This window comes from Poecile atricapillus, chromosome 32 (genome assembly GCF_030490865.1).
Source record: "Poecile atricapillus isolate bPoeAtr1 chromosome 32, bPoeAtr1.hap1, whole genome shotgun sequence".
Taxonomy (NCBI): Eukaryota; Metazoa; Chordata; class Aves; order Passeriformes; family Paridae; genus Poecile; species Poecile atricapillus.
In genome coordinates, this window is record NC_081280.1 from 1654347 (window position 1) to 1670814 (window position 16468).

At 50.1% G+C, this 16468-nt stretch overlaps 2 protein-coding genes and 1 long non-coding RNA gene across 3 annotated transcripts in view; 2 read left to right on the forward strand and 1 right to left on the reverse strand.

The window, feature by feature from the left end:
* LOC131590198 (olfactory receptor 14C36-like) overlaps positions 1-16468 on the reverse strand; it is a 595201-nt gene that overhangs the window by 391626 nt on the left and 187107 nt on the right. The window lies entirely within an intron of this gene.
* The window catches only part of LOC131590217 (uncharacterized), a 128098-nt gene that overhangs the window by 107189 nt on the left and 4441 nt on the right, over positions 1-16468 (forward strand). The window lies entirely within an intron of this gene.
* Positions 5150-6625, forward strand: LOC131590226 (uncharacterized). The gene is made up of 3 exons (XR_009280027.1): positions 5150-5387; positions 5740-5853; positions 6224-6625. It is a non-coding gene; the product is annotated as an uncharacterized LOC131590226 (long non-coding RNA).

A 16468-nucleotide genomic window follows, 5' to 3' on the forward strand; every position in this document is an offset into this window, starting at 1 on the left:
CTTGCGCCAGAAGCGCGATGCTGCCTCACCTGAGGATTCAAAGCTGCCTCCAGGCCCTTCCAAGAGAAGTGCAGGTGCTCAGGAGAGTGAGGCTTCCCCAGCAGCTGCCAAGAAAGTCTGTGCCACCTCTGGACTTGTTGGAGCTTCACCAGTGGAACCATCAAGAGAGCTCATCCAGAGATTTAATCTCCGCAAGCTCACGGTTCCACTGGTTCGCCTGGACCTGAAACGCCATCCTGAGCTCATGGTTCACCTCACTCCAATCCACCCTGAAGCTGCTTGCAGGGCCCTTGGACACAGCAACAGCTGCTCATCTTCTCAGCAGCACAGCCCAGCCTGCAAGCCATCAGGTAGGGAAAGAGTTTCTACCCTTCCTTTTCCAATAGGTCCTGGCAACTGAGCCTTTCAAGTGTTTTCCCTGAGTCCTCTGTCATGAGTAGATCTCAAGTGAGAATCACGTAGAAAACAGTGTTAAGTGTACTAGGAAGTGGGACTGTGAATGCCAAAGTATTCTCTGCTCTTCCTGTCCTTCCTGCAGATGTGGAGGTTGTTCTGGGCATTTTCCAGAGAGCCTGTCTGCTGAGGTGCAAGGGCTGGGTGAAAAATATTGCCCGACAGACAAGTGGTCAGTGTTAGGTGAACTCCCCTGTTTCTTGGAATGAAGTCCAACTAGGACGGTGATAGGATATTGCAGATGTTTCAGACTGACTGGCCTGCAAATCGGGCTGTGCCATTGAAATGAACTCTGTGTGCCTCAGAAGAGCTGCAGCTGCAGAACATGGCCTCACCTACAAGGTTGCTTTTAGAATAAACTCATAGTTGAATTTCTCAGTGTGTGCCTGAAGATCCGGGCTCTGCTTGGGTGAATGCACGTACTGTGGCCTTCTGTGATGAGAAACTCAAGCAGCCAAATCTAAAAGCTGCTGGGGAGATAGGGAAGGCTGTGATTCTAAAGTTTTTGTGTGCCTTTGGAGCAGAAGGGAGAAGAGCTGGCAGCTGAGTTCCTGGCAGTTGCCTCCTGCCGAGGAATGGCAGCGGGACACTTTTCTCAGACAGATGAATAAGTACGGGAGAGCTCAGTAGACAAGGAATTGGTTGTTGCAAAGCTTCAGAACATGAGAAGGGAATTTTCTCCTTCTCCCCCCACTTGGGATGATGGGAGCTTCTGTCTCCCTTGGGAGAAGTACAGTTGCTGCCAAGGGAAACACACCTGAGGAGCAGTAGTGACCCAGCCTTCCCTTTGCTTCCTTTCTTCTTCCCTCCCTGCTGCCTAGCTCCTTCATGCCAGAAGCGCAGTGCTGCCTCCCCTGAGGATTCAGAGCTACCTGCAGGCCCTTCCAGGACAAGTCCAGATCCTCAAGGGCATGAAGCTTCCCCAGCACGTGCCAAGAAAGTCTTTGCTCCACCTGCACTTGGGGTTTCATCAGGCAAGCCAGGCACACACAAATTTCAATTCCAGCCACAGCTCATCACTCCAGCATTTCCTGCGCACCATCAAAGCACTTCTGTGGCCTCTCCAAAGAGCAGCAGCTGCACTTCTCCAGAGCAGCACTTGCCAGCCAACATCCCATCAGGTACGCAATGTGTTTCTCCCCTGGCTTTTCAGAAAGATCACAAAAAGTGACTGAAGTATTTTGCTGCGGTGCTCTGTCATGTGTACATTTGATTGTCAGAATCAGGTGTCAAGGGTACTAGGAAGCAGGATCATGAATATCAAAAGAATCTCTGTCTGCTTTTCCCGTCCTTGCTGCAGATTTGGAGGATGTTCTGGCCATTTTCCAGGCAGCCTCTGTGTAGAGGTCAAAGGGCGAGGCAAAGAACATTTCTCCACAACTGGTCGGTGTCAGGTGAACTCCCATTTTTCTTTGGATGAAGCCAAACTAGGACTCTGATAGGATATTGCAGAGTTTACAGATTGTCTTTTGTTGAGATGAAATACAAGGGATGGGACCACCGTGCTTTGAGATGATTTATTGCTTAAGTAGCCCAATAAGATCTCAGTCCCGAGGTGTGAGATTTACAGGCAACAAGTCAATCACAGCTTGAGGAAATTACGAGTTCCTTCTCCGCATGGCAATATATAACTTTTTAGTCCAGTAGACAGTTTACACAAAGTTTGTTTTCACTTATTAAGCTATCACCTTTACTTGATTTTGCCACACTGCGTCTGTCTTTTAACCAACAAGCTAACAGGTCACGTATTCACACACACTTCTGTTATAGTTCCTAGATCTCTAACTTACTTTATAAATCACACTATTACACTTGATACCTCCAACTATTTTACTTCATATAATTTCTTACTTACTCTAGGCATATACTTACTTGCAATTGTAAGAACATAGGTTTAGAATTACTCTACCTAATGTCTGTGTACTTTCATCACTCCATCAATCCAGGCTTTTTCTAAGGCTGCGGATTTTCCATTTCCAACAGTCTCTCCCACAAATAATGCTATGAAATTTCAGTGCACGCTGGGAGTCCCCAGAACAGTTGCAGCTGCAGACCATGGCCTCACCTCCATGGTTGCTCTTTAGAATAAACTCGCAGTTTAAGTTTAGCATGTGTGTCTGCACCTCTGGCCTCTTCCTGGGTGAATGCACTTTCTGTGGTCTCTTGTGATGAGAAACTCAAGCAGCCAAATGCCAAAGCTGCTGGGAAGATGCAAAAGGCTGTGATTAAAGGTGATTATGTCTGTGTGCATGTCTATATCAGTTTCACGAGCCATAATTTAATTTATGTACACATCGATTAGGATAATACTTCTGAAGGGGAAGAGCTCACTCTTCCAATTCCCTGGGAAGTTTTTAATACATTTCTGGAGTTGAGGTTGCTGTGCGCTTCCTGTGATGTTTGATCCATGGCAGCAATAAAGCTCTGTGTCCCAAAGCCTCATTTTGGAGCCTCACCGATGTTTTTGGATTCTTGCAGCCGCCCCGGGCACTTCAGTCCCCAGTGCTCCAGCTGGCAGTGCTGGTTATGCAGCATGGAGAGCCCCAAGCTGGGTATGGAGTACTCCTGGGGAAGAGGAATTGCCACCACTGGATCTGGACCTTGTTCTGGAGACACTGGAGGAGATGCTTTCACCATCTGTGCCTGAAAGGTCTCCCTCTGCTCAGGTAACTCCATTGGACAGGGATGAGAGGGGCTGAGCACAGTCACCCTGTGGAAAGAAGAGATGTGTGTTGCCAGACAGTCCCTGCAAAGCTGCAGCCTGCAGGAGACTGTTGTGCTTCGGGCTGTGGTGGGAAGAGCACATCCCTGTGCCAGGAGCTAGCAGGACTCCATCCTTAGCGCCCACTCCATGGCTTGAGTGTCATCCCCACGCTCAACAGCCTTGTCAGCCTTGACAGCTCTTGGAGCGTGTTGGAGAAGTCAGTGTTTTGGTCTGTTGAAGGCCTCTGGGGCCCAGAGCTCCTTGTTAGGAAGAAGGGATGAAGTGTGTGAGCCGTGGAGTCTTCAGGGGGCAGATGTCTTGGTTTTGAGGCCCCATGACTTGTGTGATTGGTGAGAAGGACAAGGTTGGTGCTGGACATGAAATGGTTAAGGACTCCTTGAAGCCCAGGGGCTCCTCCTGTGTTGAAGAGCAGTTCAATCAGGGCCCATTAGTCCTTGTGTTTGACAGATTCCCTCTTGGACTTTGGAATCCCTTTTTTCTTTAGTCTTGTCTCTTCCCAGACTGGCCTGGAGTGTTCAGTTTCTGCATTGGCACAGGCCTTTTTGCATCTTCTTCTACAACTTTGCCAAAGAATTTCTCTTCTTTCATTTAATATGCAGAGCCATTGCATGGGTAGATTTATTCTTGAGGAAGGGCAGACTGGAGGTGGGGAGGGGGATTTTTTGGAACTGCCCATATCTTATTGCCAAGCGCGATGAGCCTTTGTCTTCTGCAAACTCCCGCGTATATACCAGTTTTCAAAAGCAATTTGTTGGTGCACAGAAGGAAATCTGACAGGCTCTGATTGTATCCCTGCAGAATCTATTGGTTGATCTTTGTGTTTCCTTCTTTGTGTTTTTCTTTTCAGGGCAATCCTAGTGTTGCCCATGGCTCTTCAGGAGGGGAGGCTGTGAACAAGGCTGCAGCAGAGGGAGCTTTGCCTGCTGGCGGGAGCTGTGTGAACATTTGCCAGGAGCCCGAGGAGCTTGGTAAGGAGTGAGCCCAGCCTGGTTTAGAGAAATGGGAGACAGCTGCTCTGAGCCTGCCTCTGACAGGAAGGGAGATGAGAAGAGTTGAGTTCTTGTCTCAAGCAGGGTTGGTGCTTCCTGGTGCCTTTAGTTCCAATCCTGCACTGGCACAAGCTCCCCGAGCCCTGCCCCTCCATGCTTTTCCAGAGGCTCTGACACCGAGTCCTCTGCTGTGGCAAGAGAGCCGGGAATAAAGCTGAGCTGGTGGCAGTTGTGTCACCAAACTGCGTGTCCCAATTGGTTCACAGCTCACAGCAGCCTTCAGCTTCAGCCACTGCAGTGAGGACTGACGTCTCTGCATCAGCCCAGAGAAAGAACAAGGCTGGGCTTCTTTGTGGGAGCTGGGACTGTCTGTGTTTCAAGCTCTCCTGGGTGCCATTTGCACTGGGAGTGTTGTGAATTGATTGGAGTACTTCAAAACTTCACAAGACTGGAAAACTTGGAAGGATCCCTGTTCTTTATGGAGCAGGCTTCATATTCTCAAGCGAGAGTGTGCCTTTCAGGCCATCTTTTACAGCCTTTGCTAGCAGGACAGTTTACTTGCAAAGGGAAAGCTACACGGAGGCCAGCATTGACTGAGAGTTGCCTTTCCTTCCCAGATATCCATCTGATCTACCTTGCCCGAAGGGCTGCCCTGCGTGGGAAGAAGGATCAGAGGGAGAGCCTGTGACCATCAGGCAGGTGGCATCCCTCTGTTTATAGATATATTTAGAGATTTTTATCTTTATTTATTTATCCATATAGTTTACAAGTATAGATTGATAAAGTTGTATTCCTACGTGTATCTATTTCTACATCTGTATAGTTTGTATGTATAGTTAGTTACGAATGCAATAGGATTTTTTTCTTTGTATACAGTTAGATTTATAGATTTTCAAATTAACATTTCTATATGTAGAGAGTAACATTTCTATGCACACAAAGTTTCATTTCTATATGTGCATAGTTCTTTAGTTAGAGCTATATAGATATATAGGTGCATAGATTGAGGTGTGTAGGCCTAGGCTGCATTTTTGGCTCTTTCCCCCTTGGCTGCCTTTTTCATCTCTTGTTTTTCCCGCTGTGCCCCTTGTGTCCCCCTGTGCTGGGTCCGAGCTGGGGCCGGGCCAGGCGGAGCAGCAGTTGCAGCCCTGGCTGTCCCTGGAGCGGTGGGAGCTGCCGGTGGCCCCAGGCACTGTCCTGTGAGGAGCTGCTGAAGGACGGTGAGACTGAGGGGGCTGAGGAGGCGCTGATGCTGAAGGGACGATGGAAACCTTGAGGTGTTGGGGGCACTGAGGGCTGTGGGGGAGCAGAGGGCGATGGTGGCACTGAGGTGACAGAGGCACGGGCTGAGGGCTGTGCCGGCTCTGAGGGGACACAACGGCTCAGAAGGGACTGAGCGGGGTGAGAGGCCTGGGAGAGGCCGAAGAAACTGAAGAGGGGGCTGGGGGTTTGCTGAGAGGACGGCGGGGCTGAGGGGATGGAGGGGGCCAGGAGGGAGCACACAGAGCTCAGGGACTGCAGCTCTGCCAGGCCTTGCAACCAATTCCAGAGCCTCCACTTTTGCCACCACAGCTGTGCTGAAGAGCTTGAGGACATCCAGACACTGCCAGGAGGCAGCAGGGAGAAGCTGAAGGCCTGGAGCAAGAGCAGTGAGCAGGGATGTGCTGGGGCCACGCGAGAGCCTGGGTGAGGCCCCAGGGCTGGTGAGGCCGGGCAGGGCTGAGGGTGGCGTGGGCTTTGTCCGTGGGCGCTGCCCGGCCGGGCAGGAGCGGCCCCTGCCCGTGCTGGGGCTGCTCAGCGCTGCTGCCCCGGCCGGCACAGGGGCTGTCCTTGGGCAAGGCAGCTGTGCCGGCAGGGCCCGGGAGCTGTGCCGGGCTGCCGGGAGATGCGGGACAGTCCCGCCGCGCCTGCGCTCGCCACACGCTGGCCCGCTCGGCCTGCTTGTTCTTCCCAACCCTCCTGGGGAGGCTCGGAGATTTTTGCTTCCCTGCTGGAAGTGCAGCTGCTGCCAAGGGAAAGGTCCCAGGACTGACTCGCTGTTCCCTTTGCCTCCCAGATGTCCCATCTGCTGTCCCTGTCCAGGAGAGCTGCTCTGCATGGAAGGAGAAGACTGAGGGAGAGGCTTTGAAGATCAGGCGGCTGATTTATTCTTATGTAGTTCTATGGACATTTAGACTAGGACAGTGACATTTGTATATTTTCAAATAGTTTTGTTTTATACATCTATATGTATGTATATTGTATGAAATATGTAATATTTAATCTCTATTTCCATCTGTAGATTGTTATATATATATATGTAGAGGTATTTAGTTCTGTTTAAACATGTATGAAGTGGTGGAGTTGTATAATTGTATCTATGGAATTCTTAGTACAGGGTTCTTTAGAGGGAGGCACTGATATTTTTGTATTTCTGTATGGGCTGTAAGCTTGTAATCTGTATTAAATTAAGTTGTTAAACACCTCATTGATTTTTGTCTAGAGTGACTTGTAGAGGTTAGCAATAAATTAAGTTTTTGCTAACTGAAGTTGGTATTTGTATTTTTTTATGTGGCATTGTTGAGCTAATATAATAAATGACTTTTTTTAAACTTAATTGAGATTTTTATAGTTGTGTATTGTCAGCGCAGGTGTAGCAATTTGTAATAAATGCCATTTTTCAACTGCAATTGATTCATGTGTATTTGTAGCTCAGCTGTGTGGCTGCAGCAATCTGCAAGCAATGACATTTATCAGCTGAGATGGGTGGTTTGTGATTTGTGCTCTCCAAAGCAATGGGCAGATGGAAATGCCATGACACTGGAGGATTTTGGTGATGAAAATCTCCAGCCACGCCCAGCACATGCCCCACTTGCGCTCAGGCTGGGCAAGGAAAGTGCAGATTTGGGATGGCAGCAGAGCCACACGTTGGCTCAGAACTCGCTGCACAGGCCTGCTGAGAAAACTCTGGGACTCTGCTGCGCGTACAACTCCAAGCAGGAGGCAGCAGGGCAGGAGAAAGCATTCACAATGAAAAAAAAAAAGAGAAATTGTGTCCAAACAGATGTGAGGATACTCTGGGAGTTTGATCAAATGCTCTAACTCACCACTGCCTAGGCTCATCTTCAGCAAAACTAGTTTGTTAAAAGCTGAACACCTTCCAGGAAAGAGTGATTGCACTTTCCCCTTCCCTTGCCTTGCTGTGTGAGTGGAAGATGTCCTTAGCACAGGGAATTGTTGCCCTTCAGCACCTCCCTCACTCCCATGAAATCAAAGATTACGTGCTACCGCGTGGCACCATAAAGGAAAACAGCCCTGCCCTGGTGACAGCGTGTGCAAAGTCTTCCCTCCTCCTGTCCCCACATGGCACAAACTGAACCATCCCCTTCCTGTCCAAACTGCGCCTGAGCTGAGGGAGGGCTCCAGGAGCTCAGGAGGGTGCAACACCAGCACAGGTGGGAAGGTTTTGCAAAGCTTCCTAAGCATCAGTGAACTTTGGCTTTGCCGCTCTTCCCCTGGAATATTGTCCTGCCCATCAACGGTCTTGGAGGACACCGTGCCGCCAGCTCCCGCAAGTGAAGTTTGTTTTCTTCAGGGCTTGAATGGAGGAAAATGCAAATGGTTATTTTTAGAGTGGAATTTGGGGTTTGGTGCAGCTGGGTGAGGTCGGTTATTTGCTGTGGAAAGTAGAGGAAAAGCTTTAAATTCCCACCAGAAGCTGACTGCCAGCCCACACAGAGACCTGAATGAGGCCCAGGTGTGCTTGCTGCACGCTCCTCCAAGGGAAAAGCTGGAACAAAGTCCCCTTTGATTGGAGATTGAGCCTCTGTCCTGATGGGACACTTGTGCTTGGCTTCTTTTTTCCCCCTTGGACTGAGATTGATGAGAGAGAGGCAGTTTTCTCTTGTTCCGACTTGGTTCTTGTTGGGGGTTAGGTGTCCTTTTTTTTGTTCTGACCTCCTGGTGGAATTTTTACCCATTAGCTGGGGACACAACCTAACTGTGGGTATTTAGTGGGTGATTGATAAAGGACAAAGAGTGGCCGGGCCCAGGGGGGGAAGGGGGCAGGAAAGGAGGGTGGGGACAGTTTTTGCCTGGGCAATACCAGGAATTCCTCCAGCCCAACTGTGCGGAGATTTCGCTGTGTCTTATTGGCAGGCACCAGAGCAGACTGAAAAGCACCTTACCTCTCTCAGAGGGACGTTGTGAGCAGAGGAGACGGTCACGGCCGGATGGGCTCCCCGAGAATCCCTCGGTGCCGGCTGGAGCGTGATCGGGTCATGAACTCGCTCAGCAGCACTCACAGGGTCCCATCTGGGTCACCAAAATGTCAGCGTTCAGGAACACACATAATCACAGATTGATTATATACAGGTGCTTTATTGAAGCGTGTGGGAACTAGGGGTATCAGCAACCCAAACCTAGCTCCATCGTCTTTGTCCAAAGTGCACATATTTCTACAATTTCAGCTGTAGCAGTAATCACTATAACAACCTTATCAATATTGCTTCATTAATATTTCATCATTAACTTCATCGATATTGCTTCATGAGAGTTAGCTCATCCTTGTACAAACATGTACAAATCTTATCTCTGGGTGGGTATCTTGGAGACCCCAAGCACCAGTTCCTGTTATCGTAAACATTTCAGCTTGCTAGACCATCCCTAATACCAAACATTCTTGTGGCCTAATTCTACATGATTTTCAGAAACATTATTCAGAGACATTTAACCCCACAGTAACAGAAGGACCAAGGATCCACTGTGACACTGTGGGGCCCAAAGCACCAAGGATCCAGTGTGACTCCACGGAGTGTCATGGAACCGTGGAGACCATTGTGACACTCCAGGGCCTCATGGAACCATTCTGACACCAAGCTGGGTGGGAGTGTGGATGTGCTGGAGGGCAGGAGGGCTCTGCAGAGGGACCTGGACAGGCTGGATCCAGGGCCCAAAGCCAACAAGGTGAGGTTGAACAAGACCAAGTGCCGGCTCCTGCACTTTGGCCACAACAAGGCCTGCAGTGCTCCAGGCTGGGGCCAGAGTGGCTGGACAGCGGCCAGGCAGAAAGGGAGCTGGGGCACTGATGGACAGCAGGCTGGACATGAGCCAGCAGTGTGGCCAGGTGGCCAAGAAGGCCAATGGCCCCTGGCCTGGATCAGGAATGGTGTGGCCAGCAGGAGCAGGGCAGGGATTCTTCCCCTGTGCTCAGCACTGCTGAGGCCACACCTCGAGTGCTGTGTCCAGTCCTGGGCCCCCAATTGAGGAAGGCCATGGAGGGGCTGGAGCGTGTCCAGAGAAGGGCAACAAGGCTGGTGAGGGGTCTGGAGCACAAGTCCTGTGAGGAGTGGCTGAGTGTCGTGGGTTTTAGCTCCAGCTAAAATCACCAGAGTACTTCCTTCTGTCTTACTGTGAGATATAGATTAGAAGAAGAGCAAAACAGGCTTAAAACTTAAAAGGAATAAAGAAACTTTATGATCAGGTCTATAAGAAGAAGAAACAAGAATAAAATCTCCAGAAACTTTTCCTCCCCCTTCAACCAACATTTCCTTTCCCAAGTGACATGGCAGAGACAAAACCTGGGATGTTAAAGCAGTGCCAACTGTACAATAGTCTTTCCATCAGTCTGTGCAGGGAGAGGAGTTTTCTCTTGTCATGCCATGGAGAATTCTCCACAAGAAGCAGTTTTTATGTGGCTTTTCATTTCTAAAAATGACAGTCACCCAGGCACAAACTCTGCCCTCTCCTCCCATTTTCACACCACTCAGAGGAGCTGTCCCCCCGAGCATCCGGCCACATAAAGAATGCTGCTTCTCAATGCTGCATTGGTGCTGAGGAGTTTTTATTTTAGAGAATTTTGGGAACGCTCCCGGTGCCAAGGAAAGCTGTGTCTGCTGCTGTTCACAGACAGAGAAGGGCTGCTGGGAGATGTGGTGGTCAGAGGTTGCCTGGGGTACAGTGATAATGGAATAATCAAGATTTTAAATATTTTGTGACAGAAGGAGGGGCAGCAACAAAACTTTTATACTGGAATTATGGAGGGGAGACTTTGGCCAATTCAGGATGCAAATTTGGGGAATACTGAATCAGGTACTGATTTTTTTAAAGGAAACAGCCCTTAAAAACAAATAGGTCCAGGAAGGATGGACACATTTCCAGAATAAACATCTCAAAGGATCAGGAACAGCCTGTCCCTGTGTGTCAAACAGTGAGCTAGTGAGGAAAATGCCTGGCCTGGCTGGGCAGGACGCTTTTGCAGGAACTCAGGAAAAGATGAGGGTGCATCACCTTTGGATGGGTGCACCTGAGGAACAGGCAACTCAGGACATGTTTAAGGATGTCGTTAGGTCCTGCAGAAAGAAAAGTACAGAGGTGAAAGCTCAATTAGAGCTTAAACTGGCTTCTTCTGTGAAGGATAATAAATATGTTTTTATGAATACGTGAATGGCAAAAGGAGGGGTAAGGACAACCTCCATTCCTTATTGGGGGGATGAGTTTATCAAAGATGAGGAAAAGGCTGAGATACTGAAGCCCTTCTTTGCCTCATTTTTCAACAACAAGACAGGTTGTCCTCAGGACAAGTGTTCTCCTGAGCTGGTAGATGGCACAGGGAGCAGAACAGACCCCTGTAATCCAGGAGGAAGCAGCTGGGGACCTGCTGAGCCACCCAGATGCTCCCAGGTGTCTGTGAAACCAGATGGGATCCATGCTAGGGGGATGAGGGAGCTGGTGGATGAGCTCCTGAAGCTGCTGTCCATCATTTACCATCAGTCCTGGCTCACTGGGGAGGCCCCAGAGGACTGGAGGTGCCAGAGTGACCCCATCCCCAAGAAAGGCTGGAAGGAGGATCTGGGCAACGCCAGGCCTGTCAGCCTGAGCTCAGTGCCCGGAAAACTCATGGAACAGATCACCTTGAGTGGCATCACAGGGAACCTCGAGGATGGCCGAGGGATCAGAGGCAGCCAGCGTGGATTTCAGTGTCTGCATTGATGGTCTTGATGGTCTGGATGGAAGTCTGCTTGGCTAGCTCATAGCCAGCACCTCCAGCTCAGCAGGCCTTGATGTCTGCATGGCGGACAGAGGTGTCTTGGACAGCTGCAGGACGTACAGGGTTCTTTTGGATGCTTTTGGTCCAGTGAGTGAGGGAATGAGTGCTCTTCTTGTGGGGAGGTCTAGTACCACTGCTCAGGGAATTATTGTGCAACTAGGAATCATTGATTCTGACTTCACAGGGCGGATTTATGCCATGGTTTCCATGCTCACCCCCCCCCAGCACTGCAGGGCCCAAAGCACCAAGGATCCAGTGTGACTCCACGGAGTGTCATGGAACCGTGGAGACCATTGTGACACTCCAGGGCCTCATGGAACCATTCTGACACCAAGCTGGGTGGGAGTGTGGATGTGCTGGAGGGCAGGAGGGCTCTGCAGAGGGACCTGGACAGGCTGGATGCAGGGCCCAAAGCCAACAAGGTGAGGTTGAACAAGACCAAGTGCCGGCTCCTGCACTTTGGCCACAACAAGGCCTGCAGTGCTCCAGGCTGGGGACAGAGTGGCTGGACAGCGGCCAGGCAGAAAGGGAGCTGGGGCACGGATGGACAGCAGGCTGGACATGAGCCAGCAGTGTGCCCAGGTGGCCAAGAAGGCCAATGGCCCCTGGCCTGGATCAGGAATGGTGTGGCCAGCAGGAGCAGGGCAGGGATTCTTCCCCTGTGCTCAGCACTGCTGAGGCCACACCTCGAGTGCTGTGTCCAGTCCTGGGCCCCCAATTGAGGAAGGCCATGGAGGGGCTGGAGCGTGTCCAGAGAAGGGCAACAAGGCTGGTGAGGGGTCTGGAGCACAAGTCCTGTGAGGAGTGGCTGAGTGTGGTGGGTTTTAGCTCCAGGTGAAATCACCAGAGTACTTCCTTCTTTCTTGCTGTGAGATATGGATTAGAAGAAGGGAAAAACAGACTTAAAATTTAAAAGGAATAAAGAAACTTTATGATCAGGTCTATAAGAAAAAGAAACAAGAATAAAAGTTCCAGAAACCTTTCCTTCTCCTACCTAACTTTTCATTTCCCAAGTGACACAGCAGAGACAAAACCAGGGATGTTAAAGCAGTGCCAACTATACAATAGTCTTTTCATCAGTCTGTGCAGGGAGAGGAGTTTTCTCTTGTCATGCCATGGAGAGTTCTCCACAAGAAACATTTTTCTCATCAATTTTCATTTCTATGAATTGCAGTCAGCCAGGCACAAACTCTGCCCTCTCCTCCCATTTTCACACCACTCAGAGGTGTCTTCATGGGCCATGAGCTAAGGGGTATATTTTATGGATGAGTTATTCAAATGCAAAGGTACTCTTCATCTCTGAGAATAGAGGTTTCCTTGTTCTCCCCCTGGGGGCAAAGGGTCTTCATCAGCTCTCATCTCCCTCTCTCTCTGTTCAAGCTCTCATGGGATCACAGCTACTCCACCATCTGCTTGGCTTCATCCATGGATACCTTTGCCCAGATCTACAGCTTGAATACTTCAATTCCCCAATACTCTTTCATGAATTAAAGGAGTTATTTTTCAGAACATTATTATTCATCTCCATGGCCCTACCAAAAGACTATTTCAGCTTATTAGAGCATCTCCTCATTCTCCTTCCATCTGAGACTTGATTCCTTCTTCTGCTGACTTTGATGTTTCACGTTGTCTTTTTACGTGTCACTTGGTTCTTTTCTTTTCCTTTAAAGAGGATTAAAGTCTGCAGGTCTCCTCTGTGTAGTGGAAGGGTTAAATCTGTCCCAAGCCATGGCAGGCAGTGGTGGTGTGGGATTTCAGGTGTGGCTGGTGCCAGCTCTCAGGAGCTGTCTGTGCGGGCCGGGGGGCAGGGGGGGTGTTGGCGAGTGTCATCAGCCGTGGCCTGGCCCAGCCTGGGGGCCGGGGGCTCCCCTGGGAAGGGCTTTGGCCACCCCGCTGGAACGGGACCCGGAGGGCTTCCCGGGAAAGCCAGCACCGCAGCAGAGCCTGGCCTGGCCTGGGGGGGATCCCGCAGTCTCCATCTCCCCCCGGGAGCAGCTGGGCTCCGGCCCAGCCCCCCCCAGGCCGCACAGGCCACAGGGGAGCGGGGCCAGCCACACCAGAGCTCTGCTGCCTTTCAAGGCTGCAAAGAAAGAGACCAGTTCCTGGCCTTGGCTTTTTAAAAGGTGCCATTCACAAAGGTGAAGTTACTTTGCAGTGGTGCAGAATGCTGTCAGTTGTCAGAACTGGCCAGCTATTGGCTTGATCTCAAGCACAGAAGGAACTCCCCACAGCCTCTCTCAGAGGAATCACTTCTGTGGCTGTTTCCCACTTCTTTCCCTAAATGCTAAGCTACCACAACCTTTGATCATAACATAAGTCTCATCATTCATGGGCATCAAGGCCTTATTTAAAACCAAGTAAATTGCTCCAGTATCAACCAAAAATTCTACTTCTTTGTCTTTTTCCCCCACATTCATTTTTATAACCAGGGGGTCTGCTGGGGTGGACTCCCCAGGTCCCCTTCAGTCTTCTTGTGGATGTGTGACTGCAACCACCCCTCCTTTCCCTTCTTTCTTTTGGCCATCTCGCTCTCACTTTGGACACTCATTTTTCCAGTGACCAAATTCTCCACAGTTCGCACATTGGTCTCTCCCCAGTCGAGACCGGCCTCGTTTGGGTGGTCCTTGTCCATGCTTTCCTTTCCCTTTTCCTTCCTCCTGTACCACTGCTACTAGCTTCTTCATTTCTTGCTTATATCCCTCTTCTCAATTCCTGAAAACTCTCCATGCCTCTTCCAATAAGGCTTCTAAGTTTCACCCCCAAAGCTTTTGGAGTTTACACCTCATGTCCCTCATGGATTGTTCCAGAAATAGATTAACTAGCTGCTGTATTCCTGCTTCAGATCCCGGCTCCAGTGGTGTGTGTCTGTGCATCGCGTCCTTCCAAGGATCTGGGAATTCCGAGGGAGATTCCGAGGGACCTTGTTTGATTGCATATAAGGCTGCCCAGTTCATGGTTTTAGGTCCAGCCCTCTCCACTCCCTTCACTCTCCACTCCTGGGAGCTTTCTGACTTTCTCCTTGCCCTCGACTGATTTGGATCCCATTGTGGGCCCTGGAGAGGAAAGTATTCTTTTCCATCCATTTGTAATGTTTTATAATGGTCCTTTGCCAGGTCCCCTGCTGGTTTTAGAACCAATTGTTTCTCAGTTGTGGTTAATGCATCTAATAACAATTGTGTGTCACTTCAATCTGGGTTATGTTGTTTGACTATATATCGTAAACATTTGGCAGTGTTTACTGGGTCACTTTGATAATTCTTTGTGAACTTTTCTCAGGCCTCTGTGTCGAGAGGAGAAAAGGGTTCCTTAACTACCATTGTCCCTTCTGGTCCTATTGCTTCCCACAAGGGTGCCTGTAGTACCTGCTTTCTGCTCCGGGATGCAATCGGGCTACCTGGGGGTGTTGGGGCTGATGCCCCCTTAAAGCTGTCGGGAGGAGGTGGAGGGGAAATGGAGCTTCCAGGTCTGGAGAGGGCAGAGGGGCAAATGGAGCTTCCAAGTGCACCTCTTCCTCCTCCTGCCTCCTAAAGGGAGGGCTGATTAAATTAGTACAGTTCTGTTCTCGCTGGGCTGCTGCTGGATAGGCCTTACTCAGCCTAATGCACCTAATGCATATTCATTTCTTGGCTCCTCCCATCCCCATTCCATATGGTAATGAGCTCCACACCCCTCTGGGCATGCCCAGTTCACTCTGGTGGTCACTGAGGGGTCTTCAGGGATGAAGGCTCAGAACTGTCCAAACCCCTGGGTCAACTCTGTCCAGCTCAGGAGCCTGAAGGCCTCTGTTCTCAGTGTTTTTTCTTTCCTAGAGCACTACCTTAAAATAGATGTTGCAGACACTATGAAGTGGAGTAAACAATTCTGATTAAGACCTTTTTGTCATGATCCTCATCAATCACATCTATAAATATATAAATACTTCTGCTTTGCTGTTCTTCATGATGAGGGACAAAGTTGTACAAAGGTTCAATTCCACCTCTATAATACTTTACACACAAATCCTTGACAAATCCTGGGGCTGGGATTGAATCCAGCCACTCCTAGGCTCCTCTCACAGAAGGAGTTTAGAAAGTCTGAGGGTCCTGGCTTTGGGGATCTTTGGGTGTAACTGGGGTGTTGGGGGTCCTTTCTGCACCTGGTGACCCAACAAGAGCTTCTCTAATAACCTTTGCCTGAAGCTCCCACTGTGCCCATGACAGGAGCCCCTGGCAGTGTCTGTGACATCCCAGCTCTTTGGCAGCCTGGGGACTGCTGGGATGTCACCCTGGAGCCCCTGGCAGTGTCGGTGACATCCCGGCTCTTTGGCAGCCTGGGCACTGCTGGGATGTCACCCTGGAGCCCCTGGCAGTGTCGGTGACCTCACTGTTCTTTAGCAGCACAGGGATGTCACCACTGGACTCCTGTCACTGCCTGTGACAAATTGGCTCCTCGGCAGCGTGGAGACACCTCTGTTGTCACCCTGCAGCCCTGTGACTGTCACCTCACGACCCTTAGGAAGATGAAGGAGCCCTGGGATGTCACCAAGGAGCCCCTGGGACTGCACGTGAGCTCACAGCTCTTCAGCAGCCTGGAAAGCCTGGGATCTGTTCATTCCTGCTTTGCTGAGGATGGATCCTCAGCAACTTGCAGGGAGGTTCCCTGATGAGTTTTGGTTCTCCAGAGGCTTGGTCAGTCTTCAGGAATTCAGTCCAGGAATTCAGTCCCAGAAACTCATTAAGATTTCAAACCTCTCTAACAAGACAAGCCCCTGAGAATAATTCAATGTTACATCTTCAATTCCTCTATAGTTAATTATACAGATTTCAGAAGAGTTTTCAGAGAGAATATACTATAGTTTTAAAACGTGAAGGGGTTTATTTTTTACCCATTTCATTTTGTATTCCTGTTTATAGATTGATATCAGCAATCTCCTGTTGATATTGATCCTGAGCACCTCCTAAATCACTCTGAACAGATCTGAAAATCAAGTCCCTTGATGGCTGACAATCCATCAGACTTTGTCCCTAAAGCCCCCCATCTCAGGGCTGGGGTCTCATCCCAGCCCTGGCCCCCAGAGCAGCTGAGGAATGGAGCCACATCCAGGGGTGTCCCCAGGGCTCAGGACTGGGGCCAGCTCAGTTCAATCTCTTTATTGCTGCTCTGGAGCCGGGCACCCAGGGCCCCCTCAGGCAGCTGCCAGGGGAGCCCAAGCTGGGTGGGAGTGTGGCTGTGCTGGAGGGCAGGAAGCTCTGCAGAGGGATCTGGGCAGGCTGGAGCCATGGGCCCAGGACAATT